This window comes from Sapajus apella, unplaced genomic scaffold (genome assembly GCF_009761245.1).
Source record: "Sapajus apella isolate SASKATOON/1434 unplaced genomic scaffold, GSC_monkey_1.0 scaffold33, whole genome shotgun sequence".
NCBI classification, from domain to species: Eukaryota; Metazoa; Chordata; class Mammalia; order Primates; family Cebidae; genus Sapajus; species Sapajus apella.
Window position 1 is genome coordinate 10,962,087 of NW_022436973.1, and position 7,954 is coordinate 10,970,040.

At 45.9% G+C, this 7,954-nt stretch overlaps 1 protein-coding gene across 1 annotated transcript in view; it reads right to left on the reverse strand.

Annotated features, from left to right (window-relative positions):
- KIF3B (kinesin family member 3B) overlaps positions 1-1,930 on the reverse strand; it is a 53,244-nt gene extending 51,314 nt beyond the window's left edge. Inside the window, exon 1 of the mRNA XM_032295276.1 lies at positions 1,841-1,930. The gene's annotated coding sequence lies outside the window, so the exon portion shown is untranslated. The remainder of the gene's footprint in view (positions 1-1,840) is intronic.
- Positions 1,931-7,954: the final 6,024 nt, after the last annotated feature.

Genomic DNA, 7,954 nt, shown 5'->3' on the forward strand with positions numbered 1-7,954 from the left:
ACTGTTGCAAAATCAAACACAACAGTGAATGGAGGATAAAATACAGCATTTACCTAGAAACATGTCCACTTTAATCACTTAGTAGATGCAAGATTCTTAGGCAATGGCCCGATGTAGTGGCACAAGCCTGTAATCCCAGCACTTTAGGAGGCGGCGGCGGGTGTATCACTTGAGGCCAGGAGTTTGAGACCAGCTTGGCCAACATGGCAAAAGCCTGTCTACTAAAACTACAAAAATTAGTGATCGAGGTAGTGAACATCTGTAGTCCCAGCTACTCCAGAGGCTGGGGCAGGAGAATTGCTTGAACCTAAGAGGCGGAGGTTGCAGTGAGCTGGGATTGCGCCACTACACTCCAGCCTGGGCAACAGACTGAGACTCAGTCTCAAAAGAAAAAAAAAAGATTCTTAGGCAGGTCCTTTCCTTTACTTTTCTGAACCTGTTTCCTCTTTGGCAAAATGAGGATGACATCACCAGCTACCCGGCAAAGTCTACATAAAGAGTAAATGAAATAATATACCTGGTAAAGTGCTTCTTAATCATATGCTTATAAAATAGTTATTACTGCTTTAAGCACTTCCCAAAGGACATAAAGATGTCTCTTTTCTTCTGGAAGAGTCAATGAAGCCCAAGTAGAAAATGAGAACATGGGCCAGGCCCGGTGGCTCACGCCTGTAATTCCAGCACTTTGGGAGGCTGAGCCAAGCAGATCATGAGGTCAAGAGATCAAGACCATCCTGGCCAATATGGTGAAACCCCATCTATACTAAAAATACAAAAATTAGCTGGGTGTGGGAGGCTGAAGCAGGAGAATCGCTTGAAACCAGGAGTCAGTGGCTGTTGTGGTGAGCCGAAATCTCTCCACTGCACTCCATCCTGGCAACAGAGTGAGATTCCATCTCAAAAGAAAATAAAGAAAATGAGATCATGACCCCAACTATTTCCAAGGGCTTGACCTCAAAGAGTTTCCCAGGGCTACTTGTAGAAGTCCACTACTTCCCTTGCTCTGAGCAGAATGGAGAAGTAAAACTGGGATTGGAAGTTGGCATTGCAGTAGGACTACCCATATGAGCTGGCATCCTACACACCTACACCTAACCTGTCCCAAAGTCATCTCCTCCTGTGAGTCTTGCCCTCCTACCCTAGACACCTCATGATAGCTGGTTGAGTACTTACTATTTTGCCAAGCTACTTGACATACTCAGTCTCATTGGATGTCCACAGTAGTCTATAATCCCATTTCACAGATAAGACAAAGAAGACTCAGAGAAATTAACTTGTCCAGGGTCACACACTTACTAAGTGGAAATACCACATCTCTAGTAACTCACTCAGTCTTCAAACTGGCTGCTTGGTCTCCCATGCTAGGGTTCCCTGAGAGTGCTCCATCTCCCCATTTAGGGCACTTTCACATACACGTCTCATCACCTTAACCACTCTGAGAAGCAAGGTTAGGACCCCACTGGACAAACAGGTCAACTAAGGCCAGAGAGGAGAAAAGACTTGCCCAAGGTCACACAGCAAGCCCGGGACAGCAACGAGGTTCGGACCCCAGGTTCTCGCTTCCCCGCCCTCCTCCCAAACTGGTTCCCTGATCACAGTCCCAAGGTCCCCAGGTGGGCTGCGGCTCAGGGTGGTCCTGTCTGGGGGTCGGGCCGCGATCCCGCCCGGGGGAGAAGGGGCGAGGCCGTCCGGACGACCAGAGGATGCCCGGGAAGCAGGGCAGAGGATGCTCGAGCTCGCAGGACAGCAAAGCCAGGCGGCGGCGCGGGCCCGCCGGGAAAATCCCAGGCAGCCACACGGATAGGCCCTGCTCGGCGGACGCCCGGCACCTCCGACTCACCTGCGGCCCGGGCCAAAAGCGGGCGGCGGCGGCGGCGGCGGCGGCGGGGGCGGCGAACCCCTGGCTCAGCCATTCCCCGCTGCCCCGGATGGGGAGAGACAGTGGCCGCTCACTTCCTTAGCAACCTGGCTCAGCGACCCACTTCCTTAGCAACCAGTGTCAATTTCAATAACTTTATTGGGACACGAGCAGCGGACAGGGAAAGCCGGGTGCGAGGGGCCGGGCGGGGCTCTGCTCGGTGCTGGCGCTTAGTGGGGGCTCAACACACCTCGGCCTCCTCACCCACCTAAGCGGGGAGAGTGTCGCACAACGTGACCTGCCTCAGTTTCTCATCTGTAAAATGGAACACACGCGATTTCAGCCGCCGTTCAACCTTTCCTAAAAGCTTTCACATCCCTTATCTGACTGGTGTCTCAAACTGCTACAGAGATAGTTCCCATTTAGAGTGCCCCCAGTGACTCAATCCAAACACCTGTAGGCATCCTTGTTGTTTCTTTCCTGTCCCTTACCCAATCCAGTCAGTCACGACCGCACCAGGCAAGGCCAGGCCACGCTCATCTCTAGCCTGCCTGAAATATCTGGTCTCTCTTCCATTCTTTTGTCCAGCTCTGGCTGGACAACCCATTTTCCATAAGGTGGCCAGAGTAATTATTTACAGCAGATCATAAGCCAGGGGCAGTGGCTCACGCCTGTAATCCCAGCACTTTGGGAGGCCGAGGCAGGTGATTCACCTGAGGTCAGGAGTTCGAGACTAGCCTGGCCAACATGGTGAAACCCCGTCTCTACTAAAAATACAAAATTCAGTCGGGCGTGGGGGTGTGCACTTGTAATCCCAGCTACTCAGGAGGCTGAGGCAGGAGAATCACTTGAATCCGGGAGGCGGAAGTTGCAGTGAGCAGAGATGGCACCACTGGACTCCAGCCAGGGCAACAAGAGTGAAACTCCATCTCAAAAATAAAAATTAAATAAATAAATAAAACAGATCATGCCACTCCCTGGTTAATATTCGATTTAATGGAGTCCCATTGCTCTTAGAATCAAATCTAAAGTCCTTATTACTTCCTGCAAAAAATGTTAAAATTCTGTTCCAGCCACACTGGCCTAGAAGGGCAGGTTCCAACTCCCATGGAAAGTTCCAGCTTACACCTGCTGTTCCCCACTAAACAGAAACTCCATAAGAGCAGTCTTTTATTTATTCACTCTTGTATCCCTATACCTGGAACCAAGCTTAGTCAACAGTAGGTGGTCAATAAATATGTGTTGCTCCTTGAATGAATGAATACCTGAGATGCTCTTCCTCACCTGCTCACCCCTACTTTTTGCCTGTTGTGTCAGATATTGCTATTTCCTCTCGAAAACTTATTTCTTCTTGCTCCTGGACACACACAGCTGGACCATATTTCCCAGCCTTCCTTACAGTTCAGACCAAGTTCTGGCCAATTAAATGTGATGTGTGCCATTCTCAGGCCTGGCCCATTAAAACTCCTGCATAATTTGATTTACAATTTATCTAAAGTGAAGAAGTTTATTTTTATTTTTAAATAAAATAATAAAGGAAATACCAAAAGAGACTGCACCCAGCCTCTTTTGGTGTTTCCTAAGGCTAACTGCCTCATTTCCCTCCTCCCCATTTTCATTAGCTTTCTTTGCAGCTATTAATTTTTTCCTATGTGGTTAATAAATTAGACAAACAACCAGCAAAGTGATTTTTCCAGATGTGTAATATAACAAATAATTTGGCTGGGTGTGGTGGATCATGCCTGTAATCCCAGCACTTTGGGAAGCAGAGGCCAGCAGATCACCTGAGGTCAGGAGTTCAAGACCAACCTGGCCAACATGGAGAAACCATGTCTCTACTAAAAATACAAAAATTAGCCAGGCGTGGTGGTGGATGCCCGTAATCCCCACTACTTGGGAGGCTGAGGCAGGAGAATTTCTTGAACTCAGGAGGTGGAGGTTGCAGTGAGCCGAGATTACCCCATTGCACTCCAGCCTGGGTAACAAGAGCAAAACTCCATCTCACAAAATCAACAACAACAACTTAAAAAAAAAAGTTCACGAATTCTCATTTATGTTTTTCTCCTGAAGTCTTCAGCTCTGATCTGCAGCAGTGCTCTTCAGGCCTACTGCACAGCTGTCATACTGAACTTTTCTACATCCTACTCCTGATTGGGATTCCCTGTGCCCTGGACCTTGTGTCTCAAACTTCTGAATTGTGGATTTACTCTGTCATCTCTGTGCAACACATCTTTCTGTAGATTCCTGAGAAAGTCTGCAAAGAAGCAAATATATTTAGTCCTTTTATGTGTAAATATGTCTTTATACTGTTTTCACACTTGATTAATAGTTTAGTAAGGTATAGAAATGTAGGCTGAATGCTGGGCGTGGTGGCTCATCCCTGTAGTCCCAGCACTTTGGGAGGCTGAGGCCGGCAGATCACCTGAGGTCGGCAGATCACCTGAGGTCGGGAGTTTGAGACCAGCCTGACCAACATGGAGAAACCCTGTCTCTACTAAAAATACAAAATTAGCCAGGTGTGGTGGCACATGCCTGTAATCCCAGCTACTCAGGAGGCTGAGGCAGGAGAATCACTTGAACCCGGGAGGCGGAGGTTGCGGTGAGCCGAGATCACGCCGTTGCACTTCAGCCTGGGCAACAAGAGCAAAACTCCATCTCAAAAAAACAAGAAAAAAGAAAGAAATCTAGGCTGAAAATTATTTTCTCTCAGAATTTTTAAAGCATTGCATTATTGTTTCTAGTATCCAGATTTAAGACATCTAATGCCATTCTTAATCCTATTGCTTTGTATGTGTCTTTTTTAAAATTTTTAATATTTGAAAACTTTTAGGCTATCATCAATTTTTTTTTTTTTTTTTTTTTTAGATGGAATTTCACTCTTGTTTCCCAGGCTGGAGTACAGTGGCACGATCTCGGCTCACTGCAACCTCCGCCTTCTGGGTTCACATGATTCTCCTGCCTCAGCCTCCTGAGTAGCTGGGATTACAGGCATGCACTATGTCGCCCAGCTAATTTTGTGTTTTTAGTACGGATGGAGTTTCTCCATGTTGGTCAGGCTGGTCTCAAACTCCTGACCTCAGGCAATCCACCCACCTCAGCCTCCCAAATTGCTGGAATTACAGGTATGAGCCAGAATGCCTAGCTAGGCGATCATCTTTATCCATAATGTATTTGATGATGATTCCCCTCAGTGAGGCTTTTCCTTACTTGTGTTAGCTGGGCCTTTTCAGTCTGGAGACTTACATCCCTCTAACCTAGGAAATTTTCTTACATTATTTCTGTGATAATTTTCTTCCCTTCTATTTTTTTCCCCCCTGAGACAGTGTCTCGCTATTTTGCACAGGCTGGAATGCAGTGGCATGGTCATGGCTTACTGCAGCCTCAACCTCCCAGGCTCAAGTGATCCTGGCACCTCAGGTGCATACCACCATGCCTGAGTCATTTTTCTATCTTTTGTAGAAATGGGATCTCACTGTGTTGCCCAGCTGTTCTCAAACTTCTGGGTTCAAGCAATCCCCCTGCTTTGACCTCCCAAAGTGTTGGGATTAGAGGACTGAGTCACCACACTTGGATCTCCCCTCCATTTTTTTTTTTTTTTTTTTTTTTTTTTTTTTGCTTTCTGGAATTTCTCCTAGTCAAGAGTTGTACCTTTGAAACTGAGCTCCTAATTTTCTGTTTTTCGCTATTTTCCCTCTTTTTGTCTTTTTTGTTCTACTCTGTGGGAGATTTCCATCCATGTCTTTATTTTTAGTGTCTGTCTCTCCTATGGAGGAATCTGGGCTCGTCTTTTGGTCATCAAAACAATACTCCCTGCAGACATTTGGGTCATAACTTCCTCCCCCTGTTAAGTCAGTTACTACTTCCCCTTCTGCCTCTGTTTTCCAAAAACTTGCTGAAATCCCTGGGCCACTAATATCTCCTTTTCTTTGCTATTAATGTTCTGGGTTAATACACTTTTTCTTCCTTATTGTCATATAGGTGGGGTATGAGGGAGAGAAAAACATATATGTTATCAATCCACTATGTTTAACTGGATGTCTTTACTGCTATTTAACAACAATGTATTGTGTTATTTTTCAAAATAGCGAGGAGACCTGAAATGTACCCAACACATAGAAATGATAAATACTTGGGTGATTATCAGGTATCCTAAATACTCTGACTTTATCATTACACATTCTATGCATGTAACAAAATTGCACATGTACCTTTTGTACAAATATAATGTTTCAAAACTGTTTAAATTTTTTAAACAGATAGGTCACAGGTATGAACAGATAGTTCAGAGAAAAGGAATAGAAAATATTGCTTTTAAACATAGGAAAAGGAAAGATACTTATGCTTGCTCACATTAAAGGAAATGAAAATTGAAACAACTTTTTAATTTATTTTTGAGACAGAATCTTGCTCTGTCACCCAGGCTTCAGTGCAGTGGTGCAATCTTGGCTCACCGGAACCTTTACCTCCGGGTTCAATTGATTCTTATGCCTTAGCCACCCGAGTAGTTGAGATTACAGGCATGTGCCACCATACCTGGCTATTTTTTGTATTTTTTAGTAGAGGCAGGTTTTTGTCATGTTGGCCAGGCTGGTCTCAAATTTCTGGCCTCAAGTGATCCACCTGCCTCAGCCTCCCAAAGTGCTGGGATTGCAGGCATGACTCACTCACTGCACCTGGCAGAAAAAAGGAACTTTGGAAAGGAATTGTTGATAACGGTCTGATCTTGATTCCATCCTTAGCAAGCTGAATAAAGCTGTGTATTGAAATGAGATTAGTAGTAGCAGCTGTACAGTGCACGGTGACTAGCTTGTTCCAGTTTGCACAGGTCTGTCCCTGCTTTAAGTACCCAAAGTTTCATGTCCCAAGAAACTCCTTAGTCCAGGCAAACAAGGATGACTGATCACCCTAGTATGATGGGGTAACATCTATATTACCAGTATGTTTCAGTTCCTGGCATTTCCTTTCCATACTGTGTCCTCTTTTCCATCTAATCTGGACTGTGAGGCATTTATTGCTTAGAGGAGGGTTATTTCAGTAGAAAAAGAGAGAAAGGACTTTCTGGATCCCAGAATCTTGGGGAGGAAACTCAGGGAATGAATGAAGTTTTGAAAAGTCAGAATGGTGCTTTCAAACCTCTCAATTCTGGAAATTTGCTGAATTCAGTGGAGGGGAGAGATGATGAGGATGCAACAAGAGGAAGGAGGCTAGTGGGCTGGGACAAAGGGTACTGATCTGGAGAGATCACATGGACCAGAGCAGAGCCCCTCCTTCCTACCTCCTCCAGACCAAATTCCAGCCTAGAAATGATCTGGAGTAATTCCAGCAAGCACCATGGTGTCAGTTTATTATAAATAATAGAAACCAACTCTGATCGTAGCAGAAAAGAAATTTATTAGCAGGGTAATAGGAAGGCCACAAAATCACCAGGAAGTTTCTGGAAGTGGCCAGGAATAAGGAAGGCGAGGCCACATGGGACCATGTGCTGCTAGACCTGTCTGGTGAGAACACTGGTTGCCCTGCTTTCACCATGGTCACCCAGCCATGGGCGCTGTCTCAACAGCATTCTCACCTTCCCTCTCCATAAGAATTCCCCGTAGACTTGACTTCCTCTTTTTTTTGGAGATGGGGTCTCACTCTGTAGCCCAGGCTTGAGTGCAATGGTGTGATCTTGGCTCACTACAACCTCCATTTCCTGGGTTCAAGCGATTCTCCTGCCTCAGCCTCCCAAGTAGCTAGGATTACAGGTGCCTGGCACTACACACGACTAATTTTTGTAATCGTAGTAGAGATGGGGTTTCACCATGTTAACCAGGCTGGTCTCGAACTCCTGACCTCAAGTGATCTGCCAGACTCAGCCTCTCAAAGTGCTGGGATTGACTTCTGTAACCCAAGCCCTAATTGGTCCATCCTTGATCACATGCCCATCTCCTACCTGCAGTGGAATCTGTAAAGACAAACATCTGACCTTTTGGCTTCTATGGTAGGAGAAAGACTGCCTTCCGTTCACAAAGTAAGCATTTCCCAGACATAGGGAAGGAGTCCTATTGCTAAGGGGGTGGAGTGGGGAATCCTTTTAAAACCAGACATCTCCTTTGC